Source organism: Phalacrocorax carbo, chromosome 3 (genome assembly GCF_963921805.1).
Source record: "Phalacrocorax carbo chromosome 3, bPhaCar2.1, whole genome shotgun sequence".
Taxonomy (NCBI): Eukaryota; Metazoa; Chordata; class Aves; order Suliformes; family Phalacrocoracidae; genus Phalacrocorax; species Phalacrocorax carbo.
Window position 1 is genome coordinate 60,229,725 of NC_087515.1, and position 14,492 is coordinate 60,244,216.

General features: G+C 43.1%; 1 protein-coding gene across 1 annotated transcript in view; it reads left to right on the forward strand.

Moving 5' to 3' along the window:
* SCAF8 (SR-related CTD associated factor 8) overlaps window positions 1-6,123 on the forward strand; it is a 167,276-nt gene extending 161,153 nt beyond the window's left edge. The window contains exon 21 of the mRNA XM_064447070.1: window positions 5,987-6,123. The gene's annotated coding sequence lies outside the window, so the exon portion shown is untranslated. The remainder of the gene's footprint in view (window positions 1-5,986) is intronic.
* Window positions 6,124-14,492: the final 8,369 nt, after the last annotated feature.

The window sequence follows — 14,492 nt, forward strand, 5'->3', positions numbered from 1 at the left end:
TGATCTCAAAAAGGCATGTTCCTGTAGGATCAGTCTTCTCACTTGACTTCTGCTGATACCACATAGTGATTATATATTAAGTTGACAGAGGCCAATGGAAAAATCCTTTCTAACCACATACCAGGAGTTCTGCAGCAGTTGGTATGTCCTGCATGGTGGCGTGTGCTTTGAAAGTGAATAAATAATGCCAAGTACGGGAAGAAGCGTACACAGGAGAAGAGATGATATGAAGCAGGTAATTCAGGATGTGGAAGAGAAAGCCCTGCTCCTTCCTCCCTCCCTGCCCTGCCTAGCCTGGCTGTCCAGTCTGCCCCATGTCTGCCTTCCTCGTGTCACTTTCTGGTGACCAGGGGAAGGATTGGGCTGCTCCTGTACACAGAGCTGAGTCACCAACTCTACCTGCCACCTTGCAGGAGGCCTTCCTGGACAAAGGAGATGGAGCAGGAAGGTTATTTTCTTGAAATCACCTGGGGATCAGCTATTCTGTCCCTAGCCCTGCGGGAAGATGGTCTCCCCCTTGGTCACAAGGCAGTGGGCAAGGAGAAGGTCATGGTGTGGGGATACTTTCTGTCGTGTAGAGACCAGGTGGGGATTTTCATGGAAAGAGAAAAGTTAGCCAGTCCTCCTTGCTGTTCAGAGCATCAGCAGACAGAATTATGACCCTGCAGGCAGACGAAGCATGAGCTTTGCCAGACTAAGGGCAGCCTGAGTTGTGGTGCAAAGATACAGTCAAGGAAGGCTAACCCATTTTTCAGGGGTAAAAGACTCATGATCAGGCTGTAGGCCAGCGTGTGGCTGGGGAAATTTTGATGAGCGCTTAAAAAAGAGTGAGGAAACCTTTAAATAAGGTTTTCTTTTTGATTGTCTTCCTAGGTGGGCCACTGAAACCGCTTGCTGGGTGGGAGTATACCTGGTTTCAGCGGAGGTATGTACATAATGCTGTGTACATTCCATCGAGTGTCAGTGTCATCCCTCATTGCGTGCCTGAGCCAACTAATTCATGACTGCAGTTCTTTGGCAGGGCTTTGCAAATACCTATTGAACCTCCGGTCTGGGTTTGTTTATTTTGTAAAAACACGATAATTCAAAAAAATTAAATAGATGGCTGTGAAATCCAAGGCAAGAAAATGTGAGACTTCCTGAAGAATAAATTAAAATAAGAAAATAACTCAGAAGTTTAAGACTGAAAGTTTGGTTTATTTGTTGTTTGTTGTGGGGTTTTCCTCCTTTTTTTAAGTTGAATAAAGAAGAAACTTTAATGCAGAATTAATTAATGCACATGTCTCTGGGGTGGAGTGATCTCTTCTCAGTCACACCTTCTCCAGAGTAACTCAAGTGGATTAATCAATGATCATCTTTCTAATTAAACTGCTGAGTAGAGAGTTAGAGGCTTTAGATGATGAACATCAGTTTTGTGTAGAATCAGTGAATTAGAGGTAACAAGAGGTTCCTTTTTCTCATAGGATCTGCCAAAGGTTGGGGAAAAACGTCAGCACTTTTGTGCATGTGCTGCCTCTGAAATATAAATCATCAACAACAACAAAAAAAAAGAATTAAAAAAATACTTCCAAGTGCTTTCAGAATTATATTCTGAAAATAGCAAGAAAGGCAGGGAAAAAAATGCCTTGGATCACTCCAGGCATATATACATGCTTGGCTCAGTTCTGCATCTGACAGAGCAGTTAGGATAGGTCCCGAAACTCTGCTCGGGAGCGTGAAGTTTCCCGAAACAAACACCCAGGCACAGGGAGTGCAGTCCAGCTTTCCTTGTGCAGACGGCTTCTGCCTTCTGGGCAGGGCTGAGCACTGTGGCACAGCCCTGCCTCTGCGGGCAGGCTGAACGGATGCGCTTGGTAAATGGTCCCTTCCTGCGGACCTGAGGGTTTACTGCCTGTGAGCAGAGCTGATGCTCAGTGGGTTACTGGGCAGCCTGGACTTCTTGGGAGTTGTGCTGCTGCTTGTACTGAATATATGCTGAATGTGTGTTTCCAGTACATTGGCATGTTTAGAGTTGTTTGATGGGGCTGAAAAAGTTGTGGGATTTTTTTTTTTTCCTGTAAGCAGGAGCAGCTTTCCATGGTATTACACGTGATCTGCAGACTATTCCCAAGTTTCTCCAGGGGAAAGGGGAGGGGCGGAAATCCAAGAAAACCACATGCAGCAAACTGACGGACTGTTGCAGAAAGCTCCAACAGCTACCAAAGGCTGTTCACTGGTTGTTGGTTGAACATAGGCGGCACAGAAGAAGGTAAAATCTCTCTCCTGCCTGATGATTGAGAGGTCGAGGTCTGGATGTGTGTACTGTGTGTAACTGACCTGGAGAGCTCTTTGCGGCGCACTTCATAGGAGGGCACTGTGCTGTTGTTAGTTCGACTACCAGAAGCTAGCCCCCCACGGGAGTCGCACGAACAAGTGTCACCTCTCTGCTTCCTTCTTGCCAGACCTGTTGAGGTTTGGTAGCATCGCATATGTCCCTTTTGACATAGGAGATGTACTACAGCTGAAACAAATGGAGGTCTGTTAAAGTTGTGTTCCTGATTCGCTCAGCACCTGGTCATTGTACGCTGGCTTTAACTGAGGGCTATAGCTTGTATTGAAGATGTGGGGCAACCCAGCTATAAAAAAACCCCACAGTTGGTGTTTGCTCCCTGCTCGTGCAGGTGTCACCTACCCTGAGTTTGTACAGCACTTCCCAGCTAGCAATTGAGGGACTACATCCATGACTTGGATGTTGCTGTTGAGTGTATCACGTAATTCACTCTTACTTTACAACAGAGCTGGAAGGGCCCATGGTATTTTTGTACTAGCGTCTTTACTGCACTGCCATGCCGGCTAGCCATTTGCTGGTGTTTATTTTTAAACATTTTTTTCCCCCCTATTCAGCAGGAAAATCAAAGTGTGAGTATGAGATTAATGGCGAATTGAAGTTCTAGTACCATAGCTCTTACTGTCTAATCTATTCTGTTAAGACGTTCACAGCTATGCCTACCTACCTGTCCTTAACTAAATGGCACAGCCTATGGTGTTGTTTTTGCCATGTTTAGTGTGTGGGTTTTTGTTATTGTTGGTACACAGGAGGCTAGAATCTCAGTCTGCGATGCACGAGGTTTGTGTGACTCTTACTTTAGTGCAGCGGTTCTTTGTCCTTTGATTACTACTTTCTCTTTTTTACCCTTCTCCGTTTTTTTTGACACGCAAAAGACTTTTTTTCAGATTGATTCCTTCAGAATTGCTTTGCCCTTGGTAGAAGTTCGATGAGAATCCTTGGTATTAAAAGACTTGTTTTAGGAAAGGGGAGAGAGGAGTGTTGTAAGATCACTGGTGTAAGACGCCTGTTTTGTCTGAGCCTGTTATAAAAAGATACTTGAATGGGTAAAGCTCTGTATGTATGCAGCAACATCCTACTCTTTATTTGGAGGCCTATAGATTTTCCTTATGTTAAGCCGCGTTATTCAGGACCATGCAGATACGGGGGAACGGGTGTCACAGAGCTGGCAGAGCATTGCTGGGAAGTTTGTATTCACCATGGCAAACTTCCTGCAGCATTTGATGGGCTGTTTGCGGGGGAGTATCATGACGTCCCCGAGAGGTAGCTTGCTGGGAGTGCTGGAAGCACTTCAGAAAAGCTGGCCCTCTTCCCTGGCCAGGAAGTTTTCTTGAAACAGAGCAGGATATTGTCCTTAATAAGTCTCTGAGTAAGACCTGACTGGTAGGGAGCTCTTGTATTACTTTGCCATAAATTGGTTCTTTTATATGAGAATTAGTACACCATCTGCCTGCTATAAATGTGTGCTCTCATTTCTGCCTGTTCTTGCCCAGATTGCAGTGTTTTAGCTGTACATTTACAAATCTGGGATGACTGAGTGTTAGCACCGTGAGGTCACCACAACTGTAATTAGCTGACAGCCAGCTGCATTTTCCCTATAGTTATGGGCCAGCAAAAATCCAGGGGAGTCAGGTTTGCCCATGAGGACAGAGTTTAACTCTACATTGTTGAACTTACAAGTATATACTGACATAGGTCTTGCATTTAGCGTCATACTAGGTCTCACTCCGTGTCTATCAAAGCATCAGTAAAGAAGCCCCGTCTGTAAAAGAGCTGGAAATGTGGTTCCAGCAGAGAAGGGAAAATGCCCAAGCAGCTCTCTGCAGTGAGCTGGAACATGGGAAGAAAAAGGGCACTTCTCAGTTCAGGGATTTTGCAATCTTGAGTGTGAAAGCAAGCTACTGTCCAAGTCTTTTGAATTTTAGTTGCTGGTGTTTGGGAACTGGGTACCATGGTGAAGGAAGTGCTGTGTCTCTGAGGAGTGGATCCATTCTGTGCCATTGTGTAGGAAAAGTAAGTATGAGAAAAAAATCCATCAGGCACGGTAACAGTGCTCTGAACTTTGCGACAGAAGTGATCTGTGACACGTGGGTTGCGGCGGCGTTATCTGAATGCCATCATTGTGGCACTCACAGCCCTGCCCTGCAGCGCTCGCTCTGTCTCTTACTGCGACGATGAGGAGGGGTTTGGTGGTCTGTGCTCTAAATGTTCTGTGTAGATAGATACATACCTTTCCCCACCGGCAAAGCAAATCTCTATTTTGTATTTGGAGCTTTACAAGTGCTTTTATGGTAACAGCTAAGAAAAATATTACTTACGCCTTATTACTCACGTTTCCTCTTGGGTGTAACTTGCAGCCTGATACTGCTCTTTACTTTGCTGGCCCATTGTTAATTTGTCCCTTTCGTATGGTGGCTTTGCAGCTTGTATTATTTGCTATTTTGTCTGTGTTTTATTTTAATGGGACAGACTTTGTTTTCAGTGAAGTCAGTTTGTGACTTTGCTTTAATTCCACTGAGTAACCTTACGAAAAGGAAACTTACTTATAGTACTATGTTGCTTTATTTGTATGCTTGACAGCTTTAGATGGAGGAGTAACCCCTAGTTTCTATTTTACATGTTTACATGTAACATTTTAGTTGAGATTCTGTTTTGTTGTATACTGACTCCATCACTAGGCTTTTCAGTGAGATCTGCCTTTTGAAGCATAAGTACGATAAAGTTCTTGTGTTAGTTTTAATTCTGTGGTATGTCAGTTTAACTGTTGTAGAAATAAGGATATTTTTATGACAAGGTGCTGTGTGCCGTGAAGAAGCTGTTGAAAGTCAGCCGTGCCAATTTAAACATCACAGAAAATATTGTAATACAGTCTGACACTTTGCAGCATGAAAATGACAGACTTTGTAGAGCATAAAGTTCTCCTTGCCAGCTTTTGGGAGCTCGGTTAGACACCATCTTCAGGGTATTCACATTGAACAAGAAGAACAGCTATGTCTTCTGTCGTACCATTTTCAGGTGGTGTGGGCAAAAGAGCGGCTGGTTGCTCTATATCGGTCTGCTCAAAAGCAGTGGCTGGCTTTCCAGAGCCTGGCTCGGTTGGTGCATGAAAACTTCGACAGGAGATCTTTGTAGCAAATGCGTGGCTATTTTGCACAGGTCCTGGCTGGGATTTGGTAGCCTGTCCAGGCCTGGGATGTAGGAAGCTTTAAATAAGAGTGCATGGGAACAGACCTGAAGGTGCTCTTGCATGGACCGCGGTCCTGTTGTGCGCGGTTGGTGACGCCACTGTAGAAGAGGAACCATGATGGTGCTGGCCTGTTTCAAGCCACCTTTCCTGGTTGTATGTTTCCCAGCTGGAAACCTGGACAGCTTAACAAAAACTCCTCTTGAAGAACGTGTTTGTAATGTGTTGCATTACCGGTTTTTAACTTCCCTTTGTATATAGAGAGAAGTTTTTAGCTGCTGCGCATCAACGGTCTGTGCAGAATGCCTAAGTGAGGTATGAATTGAGCAGAGATGTTTCTAGCTGCTTTTTTTGCATGTGAGTTGTTGGCTTTGCTTGGGAGAGGTTAATGATTTAGTTGGCAGTGATTCAGGATGAAACTTGTTTCTAATGTATCTAGGGAGGCACGTGTTAACAAAACAGTTTTTGTTTTTCAGATTGCCAGTGCTACGTACATAGAGAGTTCCACAAGCAAGTCTTCAGCTCGTGAAGCGGCAAGAGCGGCGTTGACAGTACACCCCACCCACCCTGCGTGCTTTCACCCAGTATGCAGAGGGAAACAAGGCATGTGGAGAGCAAATAAAGTATGCGAGGTTTGTTTGTTTTTATTTTGTTGGTTTGTTTATTTCTGAGTGTATAAATTGGATTATGAAACAGTTATAGGCCAAGGTCCAGATACAACCAGCTTAAAATTTGCTTTAGTCCCTGGGTCTTAATGTTTCATATTGGCTGAGTGCCTTTGACGTTTTAGAGTCAACCAATAGTGAACACCGGCACTGGGGTGAATGTAGGCTATCTGAATTGTTTCTCTTGAGGCATTCATCCAACTCTTAATGCCTCTGACTTCAAAATAGGTTGTATTTACAAAACTTCAGTCCAGAGAAGTGTCCAAAACTGTAAATAGCACAGATGCAGTTTTCTATACTTAACTTAAGGAGGGAGAGGGAGGCGTTTGGGCTTTTTCCTGCCCAGCTATTAAGAGTGCTATGATGTGGTAGATGTCTGTCTATCAAAGGAGAGGGAATGGATGAGCAGTTTCTGGTGTAGACTGCATCGTTCCAGAATTAGACAGAAAATTACCAGCAAAGAGATGCCCTACTCCTGATGTCTCACTGTCCCCAAAGAAGAGAGCGGTGTTAAAGTTTAGTTCTGGTGATCATCAGATGTTTTTCTGCTGTAGTCACAAATCTTATGCATGGCATGTGAGAGAGACACGCTTTGGTTGAGGGTTTGAAAGACCTGGTGAAACTGAGCTTATGGGAGGGCAGATTTCCTCCACCCTCTTTAGTTTTGTCATGTGAAATAAAGGGGTTGTTTTAGAGATTTTAAGACTTAATCATGGTGTTTTATAAAAGGGTGATGAGAGAGTGTTTTTAATTGCTTCGGCATTGTTTGCCATTATTAATTGAAACCCCACATTATTGTCAATACTCTGCTATCTACACCATCTATGCTACTAGTTAACACAAAATCCTGGCATGTTTGGGCTTTGTAGCAGGAATCCACTGTGCAACCCCGACAAAGCCACCTTCTAGGAAGTTCAGGCCTATGGGCAATTCTGCACATCACAAAGTCCTAGGGAGCAGGGTTGGACCTGAGCACATCCAGTTCATCCTCATTCCCAGGGAGTTTGTCTGACACGATCTTAAATACATCCACTGGCGAGGGCTGCAGTTTCGGAGGGATTCAGTCTCATCCTGTGCTAGGACAGGATTGCTTTTCTTGCCTGACAAAATACTTCTGGGCAAAATTGCACTGAATAAAGAAGGGAACTCTCCAAGTTGCAGGTTTTTCTCTGACTGACAAACACCAGGCAGGTGACTTTTATAGCTGATTGGTATATGATATTCAAAGAGTTAAAAACAATTAAAATACATACATATATTAAATTTATTTTGTAACCCACTCATCTCTTTTAAAATCACTATATAATGGAGCATTGCTACGTTTTGTAATGACTTTAGAGGTCGGCCACTTGAAAAGAACTTAGGGTACCAATGCCACGGAAATAAATATGCACAAACTCTGCATTTACTGTTCTCTGGTTAGTAGAGTATTTGACGCATCTTTTCTAAAACAGACAGGTTATTTTTAGTACTAGCTTATACATTCAGAATATATTTTCAAATGAAAATGGATTTGCACGGAGTGATCAGTGTAACATGATCACAACAGTCTAGAAGCTCTTCTGAATTTTGGAGTTTTCCCTCTTCAAAAAGGTAAAGTAATACAAGCAACGAACCCCAAAATAGTCGACTTCTGATCGTGATAAAAGGACAGCCACGATGATGTGCCATTGTGATCAGTACAACTAGAGAACTGTTCCAGTGTGTTGTGCCGTGTTCTGTTGCCTCAGGTTAAAAGTGTCACTGAGATTTTATGCACAGCAGCACTCATAAAAAGTCTTAATTTGTTACGTTAGTCAACCTGTTGGGGGCTTGTGTCTGTTTGACTTGTATTGGTAAAAGGAAGTATTGGACCTGATTCTAAAATTTGATGAAACTAATGTCTGTTACGGGATTGGGTCCTGCAACCATCAACGCCTGCTGGTTGCTTTTGCCATGTTTCAGTGCTGTGGGGTAGCTGCACAATTTATGGCCTTGCAAGTTCTTCAGCTTTTTAACAGTCAGTACCTTCTGTGTCTTTTTGATTGTGATCACCTGCAGCTTTCCGAAAAGCAACAAAAACTCAGAGCGAGTTTGTCAGTGGCAGAAGGTGAATTTGAGAACCATGTGAAGGCATGGAAGAGCAAATTATGGCATACAGATTCCTAATGATAAACATACCAAGAGCATCCTAAAATTATAAAGCAGCGTGGTGCATTAAAGCATTAGTTTGCATTTTGGCTAAGGTGTAGCTGCATTTTTGGACTACCCCTTTAATTCTGCTCTGTTAATTACCTGCTGACCAGTTCCTGGGGTGGAAGCAGCAGGAACTGTGCCTGCAGCAGTTCCCTGACATAGTGGTTTCTATCAGACAGAGCAATGGGACTCCTAAGCTTACTTTGAAACCTGGGTTCTCCTGCTGTAGACCAACAGACTGACTTGGACTTTTTAATTAGATTCCTGTTCAAGATATTGAATAAACCACACAAGTGCCATCTGTTCAGTTTTACAATCTGAAATTTCTCAGTGAATCACAGTAACAAGTTTGATTGTTCCTGCATTTGTGTCGCAGCTGAATTTTGTTACGGCAGCTGGCCCGTACCAGCAGAGTTGTGCGGACTCTGTTAGTGTTCATAACCGCTTGGACTTCATTAAGTGTTTCCACAAAGTACATTCTGGAGATAGAGGTGGTTTAAAACTTAATCTTATGAGGAAGGCATTGATATCCTGCAGGCCCTGTGCTGACTTACCAGCTTACAGTGTGCTTGGAAGGCAGCATGTGCTGGGCACTAAGTAAGTACCTGGTGAGGTGAGCTTTCTCGGGCTCTGCCTTCCTGGCTGGCTGGAGTTCCCACTGGAAGGAGGCACGTGGATTGTTTGCATTGCAGGGCAGTGGGCTCTGCTTTCCCAGATCCGGGGGCTCTCGGTTCATGTGGCTGAAGAACCTGCTTGCTGCGCGTTGCACATAGGCTTCAAAGTGTCACTCTGCCTTTGGGCACCGCTCAGAAGACACATGCACCCATGCCCATACTACACACTGACTCTCAATTTGCTCTGGAGAGTGACTTGGTGTGCATGCGCAAGGTATAGAAAACCTGAGTTAGGAAGAGAGCTGGTTAGCACGAGAGATGGACGTACTGAAGGTGGTAGGAGTGAATCACAGAATCACAGAACGGTAGGGATTGTAAGGGACGCCTGGAGATCATCTCGTTCACTCCCCTGCTTTAGCAGGCACACCTAGAGCAGGGGGCACAGGCACCTGTCCAGGCAGGTTTTGAATATTTCCAGAGAAGACAACTCCACAGCCTCTGTGGGCAGCCTGTTACAGTGCTCTGTCACCCTCAAAGTACCTCTTGGTATGTGTTCATGCTGGATCTTCAATGGTGATGTAGCCTGAGGAAGACGGACATTTGATTTTTCAGAAGAGCCTCTTTTGAAGCAAAGCTGATGTATAATTGAGAGAAGTAGGTCACTGTGTGCTTACTTTAATAGCTGTTTAATTATGACCCAGCATTGCTGGCATATGCAGTAAGACTGTGGAATCAGATCTTCGATTAAGATATGACCATAACTCCATCTGTGTAGACTCTTCCAACAAATTGTTCCTAGGTTAAAGTAATTTAAAAACAAGGCTTGGTTCTTCATGTCCTGTCCAAGTGAAAGTCTTACTAATGTGGTTGATTGGATGAGAAAATGCCAAACAAAAATCTGCAGGCCCAGGGGAAAAAAAAAAAACCCTGAATTTGTGATAGGATGTCCAGGAAACTAATCAAATGCAGGGAGAAGGACATGCACCCGTGCCTTTACACAAACCATGGAACAGAACAATCTTAAAAACACTTTCAGTAACATATAATGTTGGTACCAACAGTGTACATTCAAACTTCATACAAAACAAGGTAGGGGCATGACAGAAAGAAGCTTTGTGGATGTTTGGGCAAACCCCTGTGACTGAGGTTCAGGTGTAGTCTAGAGGAGGAAAGGTTCAAAACAGGCTGAGGAAGTAGAATAAAACTGAGGGAAGCCTTGTGGCCTGTTGCTTAAGCTCTGTATTCAGGAAACAATTTTTTATTGACAGGCAACCGTGGATAAACTCAGAAAACTCAGTTACTGATTTCCTAAATAATCAACCTGTTATATGCATTTTTTTGCAGTGTAACCCTAGAAGGAATATATAAGGCTGTAAAGACATAAAGCTGAGATAATGTTTATATCTCCAAAGCTGGCAAGCTGTAGTTACCGCCTATCTGTATTTTCTAGATGTACATTAATTTCCCTGTTACCTTGTCCTTCACTGTCACAGCCTCATCCTTCACTGCCTGACAGCTCGGCTGCACCATCGGCAAAGATCATCAGCCTTACTAAAGTTGACACCAGAAAGTTAGGCATGCCTAACAAAGCTTAATGATGCTACCCTGCAGCCACAGGGCAGCTCTCCCTGTTACGTATATCCAGTTTGACACTTCTATAAAATGGCACTGCTGGCAAGGTACTGAGATGAAAGGGGCAAAGTGGCACCTTTCCCCTCTGGAGCTGTTGGGGTGTGCCATGGGAAGGGGAACGCGACTTCCTGGGGGAGCGTGGGGTGCTGACCTGCGGCCCTGCCAGGATAACTGCCCGCATGCCCGCTCTTACCCTGCGGCCAGTGAGATGCATGCAGCTTGTCCGTTGTGCCGGAGAGCTCATCCTTCTCCGCTGTAAGGTGGGGGTGGCAGTGGGTTGGTGTGTGTAGGTAGTGCACTGATACCCAGTAAGCATCACACCAGTTTTTGCCTGGCCTGTATGGCCAGGCCTTGAGCACAAATGGTGGTGTTCTGTGCACGAGCATGGGAGCAGAAGGGATATTTCTGTTTATATTTTTCTGAGAGGCATTTTAAGTGAGCTCACTGCCAGTCAAGGTAGATCATTGTCCTCCCACCTGAGCCTTACCACTGTGATCAACAGGCTACAGACATCCCTGCTTGAGGTTCCTGACAGCTGCTGCTTTTTGTCTGCTCAGAGATGTACGCTCCTGCTGAGGATGAGCTCTCATTTCTGCTCCCTCTTTCCAATCTCCTGTGAAACCTTACAGCATAATCTGCTTTCCCTACTAAAATATTGTCTTTTATCCTGATATGTCAGAGAGGTCTTCCCTGCCCACCCCCCCCACCCCCCCTTAAAATCATGTACATCAAATGTTACCTACAGTCTTCAACTGAATTTGCATATGGAACTAATGTCTTAAAAAACATGTTCCACTTTCATATTGGAGAATGACATATTTCAAAATCATTTACTGTGTAGTACAGGATAATATTAAATAGGAGTTAAATAGGATAGCAAAATGATCTTGGAAATAGACGATCCAGAAAAGAAAATGATGGATAGTGGATATTGAGTATCCACACTTCGATACAAAATCAGTGTTTCTTGTTCACGTGCTCATGCCTTGCACAACCTTTGATGTCTTATAAAAGCATTGTGGACAATATTAAAAAGGAATTTGTGTTGTGTTGGGTTTTTTTTCTGTGTAAAAGACAACATTTGGGAAAATGTTGCCTCTTCATATTTGCTGTTATGAGCAAACTTTGTGCTTACTCCAGTCCTAATGTTGCATACACTTGTATGACTTGAATTTTTTCTTACTTTTCTCTCTGGCCTCTTGGCATTTAAAAAAAAAACAACTCATTGAAGGATCTGAACAAAACTGGTGTGTTAAATGTAGTGTTTTTATAAATGAAATTAAAATATTTTTTTTAAAGAAAACATGATATAAAATAATTCAATAGTCTGGAGTTCAGCGCACTTACCAGTTTAGCAACTGGTAGAAGTTTCTACAGTGCTTCAGAATTTAGTTTTCAGGTGGCTGGGCTGGTAAATGTAGCCTCAGCTCATCTGTTAGGTTCTTGCATGAAAGCTCTGCATTTCATATGCTGATACAGTTGCTGTTTAGGTTGCCCATAAGTGGGTAGCTTGTATATGAGTAACAGCTGTTGTTAGAGTCTTGTATCTTATGAAAGACATTTGGCCTTTAGGTGTATTTCTCCCTTTGGACCTACCAAGCTGTTCGATTTCCAGAAGCGTTTTTCCTTTGAAGTCTCTGCAGTACATCTGAGAAGGTGACAATATAATTGCAAAACTCCCTTTCATTTGAGAGCAGAGCAGAATTTGAATGGAAACCAAATGGTGCCACCCACTTTCCTGCATCGCTGATAAGGTATCTTGCACACCGATCGGTGAGGAACTTCCCTCTAACCTTAAAAAAACAAAACCAAAACAAACCCCAGTTTTAGGAAGTGCAGTGCTCTGGATTGATCCACTGCAAAACTGAGTTTTAATGCTGCGGACCTTTTCCCACACTATTAAAATGCGACTGGTGTAAGAGCTGCTGTGTTGTGTTGTGTTTTGCTGGGTATGAAACAGTGGAAAGGGCAGGGCATGGTCCAGATCTGTACCGCAGGGACCAATAAATCAACTACCTAAAGCACTGAACCTGCAGCTTGTTGGCATATCAGAGGGAGGGGCAGAAATTGCATGGAAGATCGAAGGCATCAGAAGTGGCGATTAAAGCAATCTTATTTATTGTTTTAGTTTTACATTTCAAAGCTTTTTATTTACCTGTTTCTGCTTTATGAGTTGGCACAATGGATGAAATTCTGTTGCTATTGAAGTTAGCGGGAAGTTTGCCATCAGCTTTAATGGGACCAAGATTTCACCCGTGGTATTTTAAGATGGTTTGAGTGTTTATACAGCATGTGTGTATTTTATGGTTCCTTGGTTTGTAGTTAATAGTGAAAGCATAAGGTATCTTCAGTTACCTGAAGAAAATTATACTTATTTTTACAGTGGGAAGTTTCAACAGCAAATTTTATACTGATTTTCTCATAACTTCCTTTTTTTCTGTCTTCAGGAAAGGGCATTTTTTACTGGCAGACTAACTTTCACTTAAGACAAAGATTTACAATATCTTTTGACTTTTAAGTTATACAGTAGGAAAACTAGTCTCCTATTTCTTTGCTGCTTAGCTGACATGGTTTAGGTATTTCAGCAGCTATGTGACTTCAATATACTTAATGGTAAAATCGCACATGAAATCTTTCAAGGAAAGGACTTCTGTCTCAAAAAAAAGGTGTCATGGAATGACATGGATGGTCTCCTGATTTCTGTCTTAAAACAGCCTTGCAGATTCCTGGAGAAATTGCAAGAAATAATTACATTTAAAGTGTGTGTCAGTGTAATATGCTTGTGTAGACCTCTGTGTATTGAAATTCATATAGAATACTCCTGCTTTTTTTCCTAGAAAATAATAGTATAGAGATGTCTCTCATTGATTCTTAGCCTAGAACACTGTTGTCAGATGCATATTTTTTTTAATATGGTGTATACGTATCTTCATATGTGGCTTTCATATAATTTCCATTAAAAGGCTGTATGAAGGGTGAGTGGGAATAGTAGAATATTGAGCAATAATGAGGTAGTAGGCTGAGATATTTCTTCATTTTCTTACTATTTTTAACTGGTAAATTTTTACTTAGATGGAAAGCAGTTCTTTATACTGTCCATTCAGTTAAATGCTCATGAGCTATGCCCTGGCATTCCTTAATAAAATCCATGTTAAAATGTTACTGAGTTCATCTGGCTTCCAGGATGTGGTCTTCTGCTGCACATTGGCAAACCTGACTGAAACACAATTATTTCTTTGCATCTGTTGATATCTTGCTGTAACCTGAATTAAGTGCTCTTGAGGGCAGGGACTGAATTTTTACTTCCTCGGCTACCTGATTCGGTAGGAGCTTCTGGGAAGGGAACAGATGCTTTCAAGCGCTAGAGCAGAATAACACGTGCTAACAGGATGGTATCTGGATGGAACTGGGGGTAGTTCATAGAATCATAGAACGGTTTGGGTTGAAAGGGACCTTTAGAGGCCATCTAGTCCAACCCCTCTGCAGTGAGCAGGGACATCTTCAACTAGATCAGGTTGCTCAGAGCCCCGTCCAACCTGCCCTTGAATATTTCCAGGGATGGGGCCTCCACAGCCTCTCTGGGCAACCTGTGCCAGTGTCTTACCACCCTCATAGTAAGAAATTTCTTCCTTATATTTAGTCTGAATCTACTGTCCATTAGCTGAAAACCATTACCCCGTGCCCTGTCACTACAGGCCCTACTAGAAAGTCTATTCCCATCTTTCTTATAAGCCCCCTTTCATGAGGGAGACAGACAAGGAGAAGATGAGAAAGCTCTGGCATGAGGCTTAATGTGACTTTTTTCCACGTGGCCTTCTTTTCCCCAGCCATCACCTGAGCATTCACTGCACGCTAATCTTCAGCTTTCTTGTTTTCACAGCCTCTGTAGGTCCCCC